The following is a 17,732-nucleotide window of genomic DNA, read 5'->3' as shown; positions in this document are numbered from 1 at the left end:
AATGAATCCTGTCCCTCCCTGCCCACAGTTCTGCCGTGGCCTCAGAGCTCTGGAGCAAGCTGGCTCTTTCCAGGACAGAATATTGGGATGGATTTTTGTTCCTGCTGCCTGGAGATCCCCAAGCTCCCCTGGGAAGTGCTGGGCCCAGGAGCAGAGCTCAGTGGTTCCAGTGCTGCTGACACTGCACAGCCCTGGCTCCCAGAGGGGAGGGAAAATCTGGAAATCCCACCCAGCACAGCCCTGGCTCCCAGAGGGGAGGGAAAATCTGGATATCCCACCCAGCACAGCCCTGGCTCCCAGAGGGGAGGGAAAATCTGGATATCCCACCCAGCACAGCCCTGGCTCCCAGAGGGAAATGTAAATCTAGAAATCCCACCCAGCACAGTCCTGGCTCCCAGAGGAGAGGGAAAATCTGGATATCCCACCCAGCACAGCCCTGGATCCCAGAGGGGAGGGAAAATCTGGAAATCCCACCCAGCACAGCCCTGGATCCCAGAGGGAAGGGAAAATCTGGATATCCCACCCAACACAAGAAGAAGCACAGAGGGGAGGGAAAATCTGGGGCTTACAATTGAAAAATTGGAATTGAAATATTTCCCGATCATTTTAGGAATGAGCTATTTGCTGCTGTCATGTGACTGCAGTGGGAAGTACCTGCTGTTGTGGGGTTTAAAATGTCTGAGACATGCCAAGACATTTATTCTCTACAATACAAAGAACTGTGGAAAGCCTTGTTTGTTTGTTTGTTTGTTTAAATTTAGATACCTTTTTTAATTCTGTATTTTTGATTCTTTATTTATTTATGTTTGGAGTCAAAATATAGTCAGTCATCCTTTTTGCTCTGTGCTGCTCTGGTGACTGCAGAACTGTTTTGTGTGTCCTCAATGGCCAGACCTCCATCCTGTAATTTCAGGAATATTGACTGGCTACTCTAATGGCTTTTTACATCTCCAGTTGGAAAATCTTTAGCCTTGTTATTTAAATTTTAAGAAGGGAAACCAATATTGTTAGGAGAAACTGATGTCTCCTGTCACTTACCCAATGACCTTTCATGAGGTGACAAAGGTTTCTATAGTGACCCGAGGAAATGATGGCTCAGGTATCAGCGTGAATTAAAAGTCTGTGGCAGGAAAAGCTTTCTTTTCTCTGTCTCTCAGGTATCCAGTTCTGCCTTTGTCTATTCCAGTTGCTGGACGTGGAGAAGGGCTCATAAAACATCAGTGTTTGGTTACATGGCTGTCTTTGGAGGCTTCACAATGTAGGGAAGGAAAAACAGCCGTGGAAAGCAGAGGTGCATTTTTACAGCTGTGCCATGAGAGCAACACCCTCCCGTTCTGCTGCTGAGTGCCACAGAATTCTGTAACCTGTGAGATCAGCCCCTTTATTCCACAGGCCTCAGGAGCTGTGTTTGGGTCTCTGGAACCAGGAATTATCATTTACTGAGTGTTCAGCTTTGACAGAGGAGTCGGAGTTCCTCGATTCAGACCTTGTGTAAACTTACCTTTAATTCTGAAAGTGAAAGCTCTTGGTTAGTGAGAGTAGCTGTGTTTTGTAGGTAAAAGTTGAACATGATCTGGGAAATAATTAACTGGGGGCCTGAAGAGTTTTTATTTTTGGTTGTTGTGTTTTGGTTTGGTTAAATTTTAAAGACACGAGAATGCATTTCTGCCTTCTTGTGCTGCTGGCTGGAACAACCTGTTATCAGTGTCTTCAGTTTATCAAACCTGCTGTGAGACACCTAAAAAAGCTTTGGAGAAACCTCCAATGTTTCCAGCCTGAGTTTCCCGTGGATGTGTTCCAAAGTGAAGGAAAGCTGATAAATCCTTGTGCTATCTGTGTTGGCAGCATTTGAAGAGAGGCTGGCCCTGCTCCCTGCTGCTCTGACAATTCTCCAGCAGTTTTCTCCCCAAGCCCTGGGCCAGCAGAGGCAGAGCCAGGCCAGCCCTGAGCCCTCACCTCCCTCTGCCTGCTGCCGAATTTGCCCCCCTAAATATCAGACTGAAAGCAGAAATCCACCCTGCACCTTTTCCTAGCACAGATCACGGCTCCCTCCTCCCAAAGGGGGTCTGCACTTACTGCTGCTGGCCATAATTAATTATTGTCAGTAATATCAGTGTGGTGTAGATCAATGATATCAGAATTTGCACCGGAGCTGTGCTGCTGGATTCCCCACCCGGACGAGGTGCCCCCAGAAGGATTTTATGAGGGTGGGAATAACTTGGATACCTCAGTGATGAGTGAGATGCAAATTCCCAGATAGATCCTGCAGATAGTCACATCTCCTGATGGCCCAGAGGAAAACGTGAAAGAACAGGAATGCATAAAGCTCAGCTGCATAATGCATAGCAGTCATAATTAATAGATTAAAGTTCTTTGTGAAACATACTTTTTTATTCTAATAAAGGGACGGGACTACAAATGGTGGCACAGTTTTAACAACACAGCAATGCGAGATGCCATGTTAGAGTTGTAAAGCTAAAGAGGTGATAAAAATGTACCTCGGGTTTAAATTTTTACAAGAATGATGTAAGAATTATTACCTTAAATAGCAGCACTTTTCCTTGTCTCTGGGCACGTTGGATCATTCTGGCTCTCAAAGTACATTAAATTGCTGGGGGATTATTAAAAACTTGCCAAGCCCTGCTGCTTAGTCCCTCTTAAAAAGTTCAGGATTCATCCTGTGAATCACTTTGCCTTAACAATGTTAAATTTTGCTTTTGTTGTAAAATCATGGAGATCGGCCATTGATAGAACTTTAATTGGCTGGGGATGTTCATGATTTTTTTCCTTAAAAAAAAAAAAAAGAAAAAAGAAAAAAGAAAAAAGAAAAAAGCCTGCCAGCAAAATTGCTTTTTGGTGATGACTCTGCTTGAAAAGTGCTCTGCAGGGGCCCATTCCCAATTGATTATCTTTCACAGCTAATAGCTTCAAAGGCTATTTGGTGGACAGTCCAGTTTTACATTTAAATGTAAATCTCGATAGCCTTGACAGACTGATGATCAGAAAAAAAGGGAGGTAAAACCAGTAAAATGGATGTACAGCTGGTATAACTTTCACCAGCTCCTCCGGGGGCAACCGCGGTGAAATGAGAATGGTTGGAGTGTGACAGAGCTCCTCGGAGGGGATGGATGGAAGTTCCTAAGGGGTGGAAAGTTCCCTGAGATGAGCATTCATGAGCTGCTGAGTGTCCTGGCAGCGCTGGCAGCTCCTGGGGTGTCACAGCTCCCCTTGGGGCTGCTCTGGGGTCAGGAGGGGAGCGCAGAGCCCTGGAGCCACCCGGGCACAGCCGGGCTGTGGCTGCAGGCACAGAGGGAAGATCTGCGGCCAGGGGAGGGAGGACACCCAGGGTGTCTCTGTCCTGCTGCCCTGGGCATGGCAGAGGTGTCCCAGGTCACCCAGGGGTGCTGTTCAGGAGGGAAGATCCGCGGCCAGGGAGGGGAGGACACCCAGGGTGGCTCAGTCCTGGTGTCCTGGGCATGGCAGAGGTGCCCCAGGTCACCCAGGGATGCTGCTCAGGAGGGAAGGTCTCTGGCCAGGGGAGGGAGGACACCCAGGGTGGCTCAGTCCTGCTGCCCTGGGCATGGCAGAGGTGCCCCAGCTCACCCAGGGATGCTGCTCAGGAGGGAAGATCCGCGGCCAGGGAGGGGAGGACACCCAGGATGGCTCTGTCCTGGTGTCCTGGGCATGGCAGAGGTGTCCCAGCTCATCAGGGGTGCTGCTCAGGAGGGAAGGTCTCTGGCCAGGGGAGGGAGGACACCCAGGGTGGCTCTGTCCTGGTGTCCTGGGCATGGCAGAGGTGTCCCAGCTCATCAGGGGTGCTGCTCAGGAGGGAAGGTCTCTGGCCAGGGGAGGGAGGACACCCAGGGTGGCTCTGTCCTGCTGCCCTGGGCATGGCAGAGGTGCCCCAGGTCACCCAGGGGTGCTGTTCAGGAGGGAAGATCCGCGGCCAGGGAGGGGAGGACACCCAGGGTGGCTCGGTGCTGGTGTCCTGGGCATGGCAGAGGTGCCCCAGGTCACCCAGGGGTGCTGTTCAGGAGGGAAGATCCCCGGCCAGGGAGGGGAGGACACCCAGGGTGGCTCGGTGCTGGTGTCCTGGGCATGGCAGAGGTGTCCCAGCTCATCAGGGGTGCTGTTCAGGAGGGAAGATCTGCGGCCAGGGGAGGGAGGACACCCAGGGTGGCTCGGTGCTGGTGTCCTGAGCATGGCAGAGGTGCCCCAGGTCACCCAGGGGCGCTGCTGGCAGCAGCCTCAGTTCTGAGCGCCCACCAGAGTGACTGAGACCATCCTCATTCCATCCTCTCTGGGGGAAAGGGGTGGATGAGGAATTCCTCAGCCCCTGAACATCTCAGCAGCTCTGAGGAGGTGCCTTTTTCCCTCATTTTTAATCTTTGTTGCCGTGGAAACAGAGCGCAGACACTGCTCGCTTGGGCTGCCTCCTCCTCGGGGCCAAACAAGCCCAGAATTTTCCAGGCTTGCAAAGGAAGGGAAAATAAGGGACAGGAGGAGAAAATGTTCAGTGTAGAACCCATTGAGAAACTGGAGATGAAGGAGGGAAAGTCTGTGTGAGGAGCAGAGGGAGGCGCTTCCAGGGATACCCGGGGCAGGGAGTGCAGAAGGGTTTGTCCCACAGGGACACCAGGAGAACACCCCTAACACCCCTTATCCTCTCCTCTGACTTTCCTGTGGATTTCTAGAATCATCTACATAAGGCAGAGAGAAGAAGAGAATGCTTTTGTTTAAATTAAGTTTAAATTCCACTCCAGTGGCACAATATTCCTGTGCAATGGAGTAAAAGACACCTAAACCTTTTTTTTTTTTTTTTTTTTTTTTTTTTTTTTTTTTTTTTTTTTAAATTTGTTGTTGTTTTGGGGAGTTTTGTTTGTTCTTGTGGTAGTTTGGTTTGGGTTTTTTGGGTTGGTTTTTTTTGTTTTTTTTTTTCAACTTCTGCAGCTCCACAAATCCTCTGCACCAAATCCCAACCTCCCTCAGGAGTGCTGTCCAGCACATTGATCGTGGCAAAATGGGATCAAACCCGGGCAAAGCCCACCTGCCTTTTATTTGTCCTCCAGGGCAGCACCATCAATTCACAGTGATGCCCCCCAGTGAAATCATATCCTCCAATACCAAATTCATAAAAATGCATGGAACGTGTTGAGCAAAAATTGACACTTCTTCCTCCTTCCCTTCCTGTAGGTGAGTCTTTAATAATAAATCCAGCTATCAATCCAGTGGCTATGAAAAGGGAGGATCCATAAAATCCGTGGGCAGAAATACAAGTTTCTGTCTGTATTAAGCTCTGAATAAATTATCCATGATTATCACTGAACTTTGCAGAGATCTTTCCACTGACTTCAGGTCAGATCCCTCCTTAAAATCTGCTTTGTGAAATGTCTGATACAGACACCAGAAACGAGCAGAAGAAAAAACTTCTCTTGTTCTTTCACCTTTTGGCAGTTTCCTGCTCTGGCTTCAGCTTTCACAGATTTATTCCAGAGGCCTTTGGCCCACTCGTGCAATTTGCATGTGCAAATTTCTATTCTTTGCCCTGTCTCTGTTCCATTGTGTGAGTTCAGTTTTTGCATTTGGTAAATAGAAATACTCCGTATTTGGAGAAAAAAACTGGGCCACACACATAATTCTTCTGTTTACTACAACTAACAGCAAGTAGTAAAAAAAATAAACAAACATGTTCCCCATTAAATCAGTATTAATTAATGCAGAAAATCCACTTCATCAAAGGTTTTCCATTTTGTGCCTCTCCATGTTATAAAGATGTTAATTTCTTTAAATCCCAAGGACTATGTTTATTTTAGCTCACATTTAGACACAGAGACTGTACCATAAAATTAAGAACATTCCTCCCTTTCCTTCTGCATTGTTATTAGTGGGGGGAAAAAAACTACAAAACAGAATTTCCTCGAAGGGATCTTCCCAAAAACTTTTAAATTTGTGAACGTTCAAGTGTCACATATAATTTAAATGTTGAGTATCACTGCCTGTATTCATGCTGGGTAGAAATCCGGGCGCTGATTACTTTTCTGTGAGCTGTTTTTTCTGAAGGAGCGCGGTATCACCGCGGCAATCAAAGCACTTGGGAGCATGGGGCTGTTTAGCATCCTGCTGATGAGTTATGCCATCAATACCGGACTGATTTCCAAGATAAACCCGACCGAGGCATAACAAAGCCCGAGTGATGGCCAACTGTGCCTATGTGATCATCTTACAGTGCTTCCACAGCTCGGAGCTGCTTTTATCACCGGCCTGCTGATGCATTTATTGGGGGCTTTGCAGGGAGAAAGGATTCAATTAAAAAGGCATCGCGGTGTTATCGGCCGAATTCTTCAGTTCGGCTCCTGGTCGTTAAAAGAGTTACTCAGCTTACACTGAATGAATCGAAGAAAAATGGGAGCAGGAGCGATTTGTTAGGAAAGCAAATAAATGCGGGTACAGTGGCAGGAGGAGGACGTGAGGCCCCCGGGTGAGCGCATCATCTCCGATGGACAAACAGCCGCTAATCTTATCGCTGCCGAGATGCCTCCGTGCTGCATTTAAAAGCAAGCTGCCTTTATTCCGGCTCCCACTCCATTGAAATCTGCTGTAAACGCCGGCTTTATAACACTGACCCAATGTATAAACGGCTCAGTTCAAAAGAAAAGCGTTTTTGGAGGGAGGGGGGGACGGAGTAAACGCGGCGTGTTGTAAAAGCTAAGTGGTTTTATTGGCACTTTGAAATAGCCTTTCTGCTGGACTCTATCGGCTCTGATTCTATATAAAACAGTGGTTATGTATTAAAAATGTGTGTCAATAGTCGTGGCAGCCCTGTGATTTGTCATTGGTGTGCCAGACGTCCCAGCAGGCTGGACTGACAGACCCTGGCCCTGGACTGACAGACCCTGGCCCTGGACTGACAGACCCTGGCCGTGGCTCAGAGGGCTCTCACAGGGGGAGGTTTTTCCTGCTCAGTTGATCAGAGCAGCCATCTCAGGGATTTAAATCAGAAATTTCATCTAGGTGCCAGTGCAGGCTGCCCTTGCAGCCTCTCACAGCCCTTTCCTGATGCCAGCAGAGAGGCTGAGGCTGCAGGAGGTCCTTGCAGGAGCAATCAAATGCTGAATTAAACCTCGAGTAAAGAATAAAGACAGGTTAATTCCTCCTTACACAGGCCGGCTGCTCTGTGGTTTAATGTGTGCCCTCATGGGCACACAGAGCTCATGAACTGCTGCTCCCTCAACACCTCTGCTGTGGGAGGTGAAGGTGACCTCACTAAAAGGTGTTAAACCCTGTGTTTTCCACTCTAAAGAACCAGACATTTTTGTTGTGTGAGGGGACAGCCAGGATGGAGCCCCTCAGACATCTCATCTGGCCTGAGCTCCCTGCATGGGCAGCACTGAAAGCGAGCTGTATCCAAATTGCTTCCACAGAGCAGCCAGGCTTTTCAAAGACTGCTTTCAAGGCAGGAGTGGGTGTAAAACAGAGAATAAAGCTGCCCTGCACTGGACACGAGCAAAGCTGTGCTCAGGCAGCAGGTGTGGAGCCTGTGCTGTGCAGGGAGGGCAACCTCTGCTTTTCAGCAGCTTGTTCTGCCTGCGTGTGAACTCCCGGGCTGGGAAATGAAACATCCCCCAGGACAGCTCCCTCTTTGAATCCTCTCAGCTGTGTCCTACATAAATTACGCTGTGCTGAGACTGGAGGAAGTAATTTAATGCTGGAACTCTCGGAGGGCTCCGGCTGCTGCTTTTGCTGAGGTGTAGCTGTGTTATGCATTACAGACAAACAGGGATTTCTGAGGACTCCCCCCTTCCTCGTAGTCTCCCACAGGAGTGAGATCAGCGAGGTTTTGTTGATTCTTGCTGAGTACTCAGTGCTTTGGGGTTTTTTTCAGGCCATCCCCAGCTGAAGGCCAAGCCTGGAGGATCACAGCTGCTCCTGTCCTGGGTGAGCTGCTTTGGCCACAGGTGGGGAACACTCCCTTTCCTCCTTCCCCCTGGATGTCCCAGCTCCACCACCCCCAAAACCACCCCAGGTGCCTCCTCCGGTGCTGGCCACGCCAGGCTCTGAGCAGATGCTGTGTGAGAACCTCTGCTCCCTGCTTTGGTATCTCTGTGGTGTCTGCAGCTTTTGGCTGCCCTGCTGCTGCTCTGATCCTCCTTCCTAAAGAAAATTCTGTTATTCTGGGTGCTCACGGCTCTGCCAGCCAGGCTGATGGGGCCAAGTCCTCAGAGCCCCAGGAGAGAGCAGCAGCAGCGTTTGGAGCTCCCTGGGTGAATGTCCCTGCTCTGGGACAGAACCTCCCACCAAAAATCCACCCTGGCTGATACCAGAGAGTCCTGTGGGTGGGAAACTTGCAGGATTATCACTTCAGGGTGATAAAAGTGGCCTTGTTCTATTTATAAAGCACCTAATGCTCTTTCAGTGGCGTGCAAATCGAAGGTAAAAGGAATAATCTTTGGAAAACAATTTTGTTTGAAAACTCCTTTTATAACCTTGCGGTGCAGAGTGATGGGGACAGTCACAAAGGAGGAGGCTGCTGGCGTCCTGCCTGCTCGCTGCCAGCACAGGGAAGCAGTTTTCTCCGGGCTGAGTCACAGCCCTGGCAGCTTTGAGTCACCCTGGGGAAGTTTCTCCCTCTGCACTGAGCCACAGCGAAGTTAAACAAACGGGGCAGCCTGGAGCTGCAAACGCTCCCTGGGAAGACAGGAGATGTCTCAGACCCGCCCTTCTTTCACTCGCTGTTTAGAGACACTGCTGCTCACTTTACAAGTGGAAAAACTGTTAATAGTAGGGGCAGGTTATATTTTATTATATATAATTATTATATAATATACAATATACAATATACGATATATCATATATCATATATCATATATCATATAGTATAATATAATATATTTAAATATAATATAATATATTTACATATATAAATATTATACTATATACTATATACTATATACTATATACTATATATTATATTATATATTTATATTTTATATTTTATATTATATATTATATATTATATATTATATATTATATATTATATATTATATATTATATATTATATATTATATATTATATATTATATATTATATATTATATATTATATATTATATATTATATATTATATATTATATATTATATATTATATATTATATATTATATATTGTATTATGTATATTATGCATTAATTATCGATTTATTGTTTATTTTTTCTTATATCGTTGCATTATATTTTGTTATTTTAAACCAAGTTGACCTTCCTTTGTAAGCTGCGTGTTTTGCCCGGTCCCTGGGTGCCGGCCCGGTTCCGAGCGGTGCCCGGGTGTTCTCGGCTGAGCTCCCGGGCAGGAGCGGCCCGGTGCCGGTGTCCCTCCCGCCGCGGCCCCGCAGAGCCATTTCTGGAGCAGCCTTAAGATGTCACTGCGTGCCCGGCCGGGCCGCGGGCGCTGCCGGAGCAGGAAACGCGCTGTTATTTCTAACACATCTCGCCCTCCTCCGGGCACTGACAGACAAGGTGCTGATGTCAATTGGCTGCTCTTACAGGCATTAATTAACTCGGCTAAAAGTCCCTTTGGCTTCCATTTCCTCGTGCGGAGCCCCGGCTATGGGAAGGGCCCGGAGAGAAGGAGAGCGGCAGGAGCTGGGATGGAGCTGGGATACAGCAGGGATGGAGCTGGGATGGAGCTGGGATAGGGCTGGGATAGAGCTGGGATGGAGCTGGGATGGAGCTGGGATGGAGCTGGGATGGAGCTGGGATAGGGCTGGGATGGAGCTGGGATGGAGCTGGGATAGGGCTGGAATGGAGCTGGGATGGAGCTGGGATGGAGCCAGGATGGAGCCGGGATGGAGCCAGGATAGGGCTGGGATAGGGCTGGGATGGAGCCGGGATAGGGCTGGGATGGAGCCGGGATAGGGCTGGGATGGAGCTGGGATGGAGCCGGGATGGAGCTGGGATGGAGCCGGGATGGAGCCGGGATGGAGCTGGGATGGAGCCGGGATGGAGCTGGGATGGAGCCGGGATGGAGCTGGGATGGAGCCGGGATGGAGCTGGGATGGAGCTGGGATGGAGCCGGGATGGAGCTGGGATGGAGCTGGGATGGAGCCGGGATGGAGCTGGGATGGAGCTGGGATGGAGCTGGGATGGAGCTGGGATGGAGCTGGGATAGGGCTGGGATGGAGCCGGGCTGGAGCCAGGCTGGAGCCGGGCTGGAGCCGGGCTCTGCCTGCTCCCGGGAGGGCTGGGCACCTTCCTGCAGGGTTATCCCATCCCAGGATGTCAGGGGGTTTCACTCCTCTTCTGCCCAGCGCCGATGTTCTTCCAGCTTTCACCAGCAGTAGGAACAACTCCATATCTAAATCTTACTCACAGGAATAAAATCAGTGTATAAATTCACATTAAAGCATACTTCTCTGAAGTACAGGTCTGTGACAAAACCCATCACATCTGTAGGTCTGCGATTTTTATATATATTTTTATTATTATTTATTTATTTATTTATTTATTTATTTTCTACCAGCTCCTCCATCCTCTCTCACAGAAACTTTTTTTCTTTATAATTCTACCACAGCGTCACTGGGTTCTGTTCTGCATTTTACTTCCTTGGCAGTAAAATAATTTTAACTGATGGCTCCTGCAAGAGCACATTCCCACCAGGAGAACCCAGGCAGCAGCTGAGGTGACACACGAGCCATCACCCCCAGCTCAGGTTTGTCCCCTCTCACCTGCTGAGGATCACATCCCGTTTATCTGGGCAGGAAAAGCTGCTGCTGCCAAATCCCTGCGAGTTCTCTCGGCTGGGAGGGAGCCTCTGAGCAGTGAGGGGGAACTGCACACCCCTTTAACAGTGCTCATTAATTAGGAATATAAGGGAGGATGAAAAGAATTGCTTTCGTGTCGTGGAGTGAAACGTTCAGGCGTCGCTGTTAAACGTTTAGATCTTCAAGAAAACAACGTATCCACCTCTTATAAAATTTATGGCTTTAAAATAAAACAAGTAATGGATGGTAAACAGCAGAGTGTGGAGAGCACGGGCAGGGAGGGGGTGCAGGCTCTGGGGCAGGGGAGAGCTCTGAGTCAAGGTTTACTACTCGACCATGGTTCCATGAACCTTTTTGTGACCCCGAGCAAGTTACTCCCATCTCACTATTCTTCCATTTCCTCTTTCTGTAAAATGATATTAATAGCACTTCAGCTGCAGAGCAGGTTTATTGTACAAGGCTTAATGAATGTTTGTCTCCCTGTGATTGAGATTCTTTCCTCCTGGAGGCAAGAATTTTAAGCAGGTTGATTAAGTGGAAAAAGTCTCTAACTGCAGCTATTATTAAAAGCAGAAGGAATTATTTTTTAGGGATTTTTAAATCTTATATCAATTACAATTGTCAAAATACAGCAGCTTTAGTTCCTCTATTATTTGGCAACTTTGGGTACATTCCTGCCAGAAATTCTGCTGGGGGTGCTCTGAGTTTTGAAATTCTCCAAGGCAGGCCCTGCTGAACCCTCCTTGCTCTGAGGAACAGCAGTGAGAAGCTGTCCCTGCATCAGCCCTACACAGAGTTCTGGAATTGCCTGGTGTGGGAGCAGGGCTGGAAGGGGGCCGGGGGTGCTCATGGGGGCAGCTCCAGAACCCCCAGGAGAATTTTAAACCCTCTGGGGACTCTGAGGCACCTTCAGAACCACCGAGGAGGGGAAAGGCAGTGTCTGCTGTCCCTCCTGGGATGCCTGAGGCAGAGAACGAGCTGGGAATGGCTGAATTCTGCTGCTGCTGCCAGCCCCAGCCCAGGGACCAGCCCTGGGCCACCACCCTGCCCCTCTGACCAGCCCTGTGCCACCATCCCACACCTCTGACCAGCCCTGTGCCACCATCCTGCCCCTCTGACCAGCCCTGTGCCACCACCCTGCCCCTCTGACCAGCCCTGTGCCACCATCCTGCCCCTCTGACCAGCCCTGTGCCACCACCCTGCCCCTCTGACCAGCCCTGGGCCACCACCCTGCCCCTCTGACCAGCCCTGTGCCCACCCTGCCCCTCTGACCAGCCCTGGGCCACCACCCTGCCCCTCTGACCAGCCCTGTGCCACCTGCTGCCCCTCTGACCAGCCCTGTGCCACCATCCCACACCTCTGACCAGCCCTGGGCCACCATTCCACACCTCTGACCAGCCCTGGGCCACCACCCTGCCCCTCTGACCAGCCCTGTGCCCACCCTGCTGCTCATCTGCCAGGAGCTGCTGGAAAATCCTCCCAGTGCCACTTTTGCTGGGGGTTGGACTCAGATAACAAATTAGGCTCAGCTCACTGAGAAAACTTTGGAGGGTTTAAATGAATTCATCATTTGCTTGTTTCTGTGTTGGGAGTAATGTGTTCTTTCTGTTTGGCAGAGCAGTTAAATGTTTAGTGTCAGCCTAATCCTTCTGATGTTTGGGAGGCTTTCATTTATGAAATCCTCAGGTTTTTCAGATCCTGCTCATGTAGAAGAAACTACAAAATTAGCATGAAATCTCTCAGCAGAAATCAGAGGTTTCATGGAGCTTTTGCAATGAAAGAACAATAACAACAATCATTTCCTGAAACCTCTTCACAATGTCATACGATGTTTAGGACGTGTTCATAACATCAATTACTTCTTTCCTGTCATTCAGTTCTTTCCAAATAAATTGTGAGAGTCTGATTCAGGGGGGTTTTTCTTCCACTGCATTTTGGCATTCTGAGGCTATGAACCCAATAATCTTCCCCATATAAAATATGTTTAATAAGCCATAAAACTGCATTCTGTCCTCTCCTCCCTGTTATGGGCATCCATCAGCATCAGCAAAGAATTGCACAAATAAACATGTTCTCAAATGGACCCTGCAGGGAAAATCAGATTTTCCATCTTCTTTCACAAAGAATCGTGTTTTTCTGAGGCTGTTTGCAGAGCTGTTAGAACCCACTAAATACAGAGCTCCTCTTTTACCCTCCTGAGTCCTTAATTTCTCAAATATGGGCAGAGAGTTTGTGTTTTCCTAATAAGAGTTGCAGGAGTGGTTTGGTGGGAAACTGCACATTTATGACACTTGAACGGAGCTTTTAATTCCAAGTTTATTGAAGATATTTTGAAGGGACAGTTCTGAAAAAAAAAGGATCCATGCTTATAATATTTCATGTTAACAGTTTATTTACTGATTTATTTCAGGTGCTGATCTCTCACTCTTGCATCCCTGCTCACTTTTGTCAGAGGAAACAATCAGAAAAAGCTGCCATTGCCCCTCCAGGTTGCTCCTTGGCCAAATGGAGTTTTTGGCTCTTTATCCTGTTGATTAAAAGAACATCTGAGTGGAAGTCAGAATTCGTTTACAGAGCTGCCACACCCAGCCCTGCTCTTTGCTTTACTCTGATTAATTTAGCAAATGAAAATCCCCTGTAAACTCACATATTTTTGCCCATAGTTGCTCTATAGTTCGGAGTAAGCCTTGGGTAAACTGGCCCGGAGATAACTAAACCAGTACAACAAAGGCTTCCAGAAAGCTTTTTGTTGGGAAGTGGGGTTCTGTAAAGTGACATTTTGTGCACATGGATGGTGGGGAATGGAACAGCCCCTTCGGAGAAGCTGCCTTTAATTCGGTGTATGAGAAAAACAACTGTCAGTGTTTACACTCCTCCCTCAAGGTAAGCGTGTTTGCCTAAAGTCTTACCCCAGCCTGCCTCGCAAACACTGCAGGCTTGCTGACCATTTTTCTATATATAGACTACTCTGTGGAACTGTCTTTATCAAAACTTGGGGGGAAATCTTTAACAGAATCTGAGAGACTTGCCTAATTTATGCAGCCCTCTATTCTCCTCCTATTGATTCCCTCCATGATATATGTTTATCCTCGCTGCCGGTGAAAACCTGGAATTAAAACCGAGGCATTTCTGGTTTATGCCCGTGATCGCTGGTAGAGAAGAGCTGGGGGTTATGCATAAAAGCTGTAATCTCTTTAGTGAGCTCTAAACAAATCAACTTGTAAATCCCAACACAAAACTACCCCGAGTTTACAAGACAGAAACTTCCACACAGCAACCCCTTACTTCACCGCAGTTTTTTGAAACTATTTTAGAGGCCCATTCCCACACCTTTTGTGATGAAATAACCTAAAATGAACTCAGCTCCCTGATTCGAGAGGGGAGAGACACTTGGGGACAGCGGTCCCCACATCAAAACTCTCCCGGAGAGATCAACCATTGATGATTTAAATCTTCACTACTTTATCTCTTTGTTTGCCGCTCGGAATGCTATTGATAGCGTCTTTGTCTTTGTAATTGTTTTAATTAGCCCCGCAGCGTGTGCGCTGGCACGGCGGTGCTGCGGCATTATGGACCGCAGCGGGACGGGGCTGTCACCGTGGGACGCACCGGGGCCACCTCCCGGCTGTCATTCCTGTCACTTTGCTCCTTGTCCCCTTTGTTGGCGTGTCCGGGCTGGCGAGGAGGGAAGGGAAAAACCCTCCCCGAGCGCTTTGCCTGTCCAGAGGGGAGAGGAGCGTGGAAAAGCCTGGTGAATATTTCCCAGATATTGGAAATATTGCTCATCAGAGCCGATACTGGATCAGACAAAGAGGGAAATGCTGCCCGCATTGATTGGTCTTTGCACGAGTCGTGTCTTCGGCAATTAGGCCGATATTTATGGCACTTACTGTACTCTCCGCTCGGCAAATTTCTTCTGAATTGTTAATTTTTTGGCTCTCTAGTGTTATTTGTTCTTGTTGACCACATCCCTCTTTTGTGAGTGGCAATCTGGATGTTCAATTACGGTGCAGATCTGCAACTCATTAGCAGGAGGCTTTGGTGCTGTGGCCATTTGAAGACAATTCTGTCATTTAACTTGTGGGAACTCCTGGCAATGTGTATATTCTGGGGAGGAAAAAAAACCCAAAACCCGAAAGTTTGTTTTTAGAGATAAACAATAATATCAAAACCTCAAATCCTTTCACAGTATAGTTTTCCCCCATGAAAACAAACTGTGCGTGGGACAGAGGGATGTGAGCAGGGAGAGGTGCTCCATGAAAGCACAAGTTTCCCTTGGAGCTGGTTTGTTCAGAGTAGCCCAAGGTCAGTCCTTGCCAATTATTGCCCCACTTCAGCTGCTCTCTGGACATTAATAAAAGATCTGCTGCGTTAACCAGGAACCCAGCCCGGGTCTCTCAAAGCAGGATTGGGTGTTTCCCCCTCTGGGATGAGTTTTAGCTCATTAGCCTGTGTGCTCCACCTCACTGCTCTCCCTGAAATGCGCCCGGGATAAAGAATTCCTGTGGGATCTCAGGGACTGGATTGAAACTGTTTTCTCCTTGGAGTTGAATGTGACTCCTAAATGTCCGTGTTGTGTCACCCTAAAGGCTCTGCTGATTTTCTGTGCTGCCAATCCTTGCACTTTTCCCCTGGCTGGAGGGATGAGAGAAAGGTGTGGTGGGAAGTTCTTTATTAGAACAAAGAGACAAATAATGTCACCGTGTGAGCAGCGGGAGGGACACGGGCTCCTTGGGGAAGGGAAGCAGCAACACATTCCCTGCCACATTTACCCCTCTCCAAGATAAGAAATCATTTCAATTTCTCTGCACCTTTCCTTGGCTGTCAGATACCAGGGGACAGAGGGAGTCTGGAGTTTGCCTCAGCACTGCTCAGTGGGATGGGGAAAGCAGGAATTGTCTCAAGATTTACCAATTTTATTTACATTTATAAGTCATGAAGTAAAAATCTTGGATGCAGGTTCCTGTTTGACCTTGGGCACCTTGGTGAGCCTCAGCCTCCTCCCCGAGCAGGAGCTGTGGCTCCTTTGGCTCTTCCAGAATGTGGCTAAAAGCCACTAAAGATTGCAAAGAGCTCAGAGGCTGCTTTAAATAAAGCTTTTGGGGTTGGGAGGAAGAAATCTGAGAGTATCTCTGATGCCAGTGCTCAGCCAACCTTTACAGAATAACAAGTAATCTTATTTATATCTATTTATGTCTATTTGTTTCTCCTCTCCAAATAGAAACAGAACTCTTGAGGGGCGCTCAGGCTCAGCAGTGCTATTCCACGGGTGCCAAACTGATACCTGTAGGTGATATTTGAGTATTTTAATCAAAACTGAATCAGTTAAACACTGCAAATGTCTTTACACTGTGAAATCATGCACCTGCAAACTGTGAATTTAAATTTCTGGAGGCTCCACACAGATCACTTTGAATTTGGATGTGCATTTACTGCAGGCAGCAGTGGTGGCACCGCTGATTGGGTAATTGGGTTTTGATGAACTTATTTCCTGATGTATTCATGGGCAGTGCCTGCACAAATTAAAGGCACGATTTGGTGTTTGATGCTTTTTTAGATGCTGTGGCCACCCTTTGATGAATTTCATAAAGCAGAATTTCTGCATTTCTGTGGTGCCATCCCAGTGCAGTTTTTGGGTAGATTTTCCTCCCCAGCCTGGAGCAGTGTCCTGATAAAGCTCACAGTGTGGTTTAACAGGAGGGAAACTTGTGGAGCACTGGGGTTCAGTGCCTACCTTGGAAAGGCACAAACCCAGAACAAGCTGAACCCAGAGAGAATCCCTTGAAAAGCTCGTGGAAAAAGCAGAATTACTGCAAAGGAAGCCTGACATGTCATTAAGAGATTAATGTGCTCTTTGTCATTAGGATGGAGCCATTGGTCTGGAGTCAATTTTCTTCTCAGATCAACAAACGTTGCTCACTGGTTATTTACTAGAGGAAGGCTCCTGTAAAGCACCAGTGCAGAGCTTTTTGTGCCCCTCTATCTGAGTCACAATTTATAAATAATAGCTGTGTTTACAGAGCGACCATGAGCAAAACCCTGGCGGGTGAGGCAGTGTCTGAGCTGAGACACTTTAATTAGCTCTTACTCGATAGGTGCCACTCCACAAAGGCCCGTCCCAGTGCCAGCAGAGGTTGGTGTTGCCTTCATGGCGTGCAGGGTTAGGTCTGACTGACCCCTTTGGACACACCGTGGTGTTTCTGTGCTGGAATCTCTCATGGGAAAGATCTGTGGGATATCTGTGAGCTCTGAATGCTGGCAGGGAGGAACAGAGCCTGAGTCTCCTCCTTCCTCCTCCTCCTTCCTCCTCCTCCTTCCTCCTCCTTCCTCCTCCTCCTTCCTCCTCCTCTTTCCTCCTCCTTCCTCCTCCTCCTTCCTCCTCCTTCCTTTCTCCTCCTTCCTTTCTCCTCCTTCCTTTCTCCTCCTTCCTTCTCCTTCCTTCCTCCGCCTTCCTCCTCCTCCTTCCTCCTCCTTCCTCCTCTTTCCTCCTCCTTCCTCCTCCTCCTTCTTCCTACTCCTCCTCCCTCCTCCTCCTTCCTCCTCCTCCTTCCTCCTCCTCCTCCTCCTTCCTCCTCCTCCTTCCTCCTCCTCCTTCCTCCTCCTCCTCCTTCCTCCTCCTCCTTCCTCCTCCTCCTTCCTCCTCCTCCTTCCTCCTCCTCCTCCTCCTTCCTCCTCCTCCTTCCTCCTCCTCCTTCCTCCTCCTCCTCCTCCTTCCTCCTCCTCCTTCCTCCTCCTCCTTCCTCCTCCTCCTCCTTCCTCCTCCTCCTTCCTCCTCCTCCTTCCTCCTCCTCCTTCCTCCTCCTTCCTCCTCTTTCCTCCTCCTTCCTCCTCCTCCTTCTTCCTACTCCTCCTCCCTCCTCCTCCTTCCTCCTCCTCCTTCCTCCTCCTCCTCCTCCTTCCTCCTCCTCCTTCCTCCTCCTCCTTCCTCCTCCTCCTCCTCCTTCCTCCTCCTCCTTCCTCCTCCTCCTTCCTCCTCCTCC

The 17,732-nt window shown here is 48.5% G+C and overlaps 1 long non-coding RNA gene across 1 annotated transcript; it reads right to left on the bottom strand.

Annotated features, from left to right (window-relative positions):
- Positions 1-13,094: 13,094 nt before the first annotated feature.
- On the bottom strand, positions 13,095-17,064 carry LOC134553047 (uncharacterized). Its single transcript, XR_010081023.1, has 3 exons — positions 16,929-17,064; positions 14,643-14,859; positions 13,095-13,279 (listed from the first exon to the last, which is right to left on the bottom strand). It is a non-coding gene; the product is annotated as an uncharacterized LOC134553047 (long non-coding RNA).
- Positions 17,065-17,732: the final 668 nt, after the last annotated feature.

This window comes from Prinia subflava, chromosome 8 (genome assembly GCF_021018805.1).
Source record: "Prinia subflava isolate CZ2003 ecotype Zambia chromosome 8, Cam_Psub_1.2, whole genome shotgun sequence".
In the NCBI taxonomy this organism is placed as follows: Eukaryota; Metazoa; Chordata; class Aves; order Passeriformes; family Cisticolidae; genus Prinia; species Prinia subflava.
The sequence above is the reverse complement of the archived record's forward strand: the minus strand, read 5'-3'. Positions and strand labels throughout refer to the sequence as shown.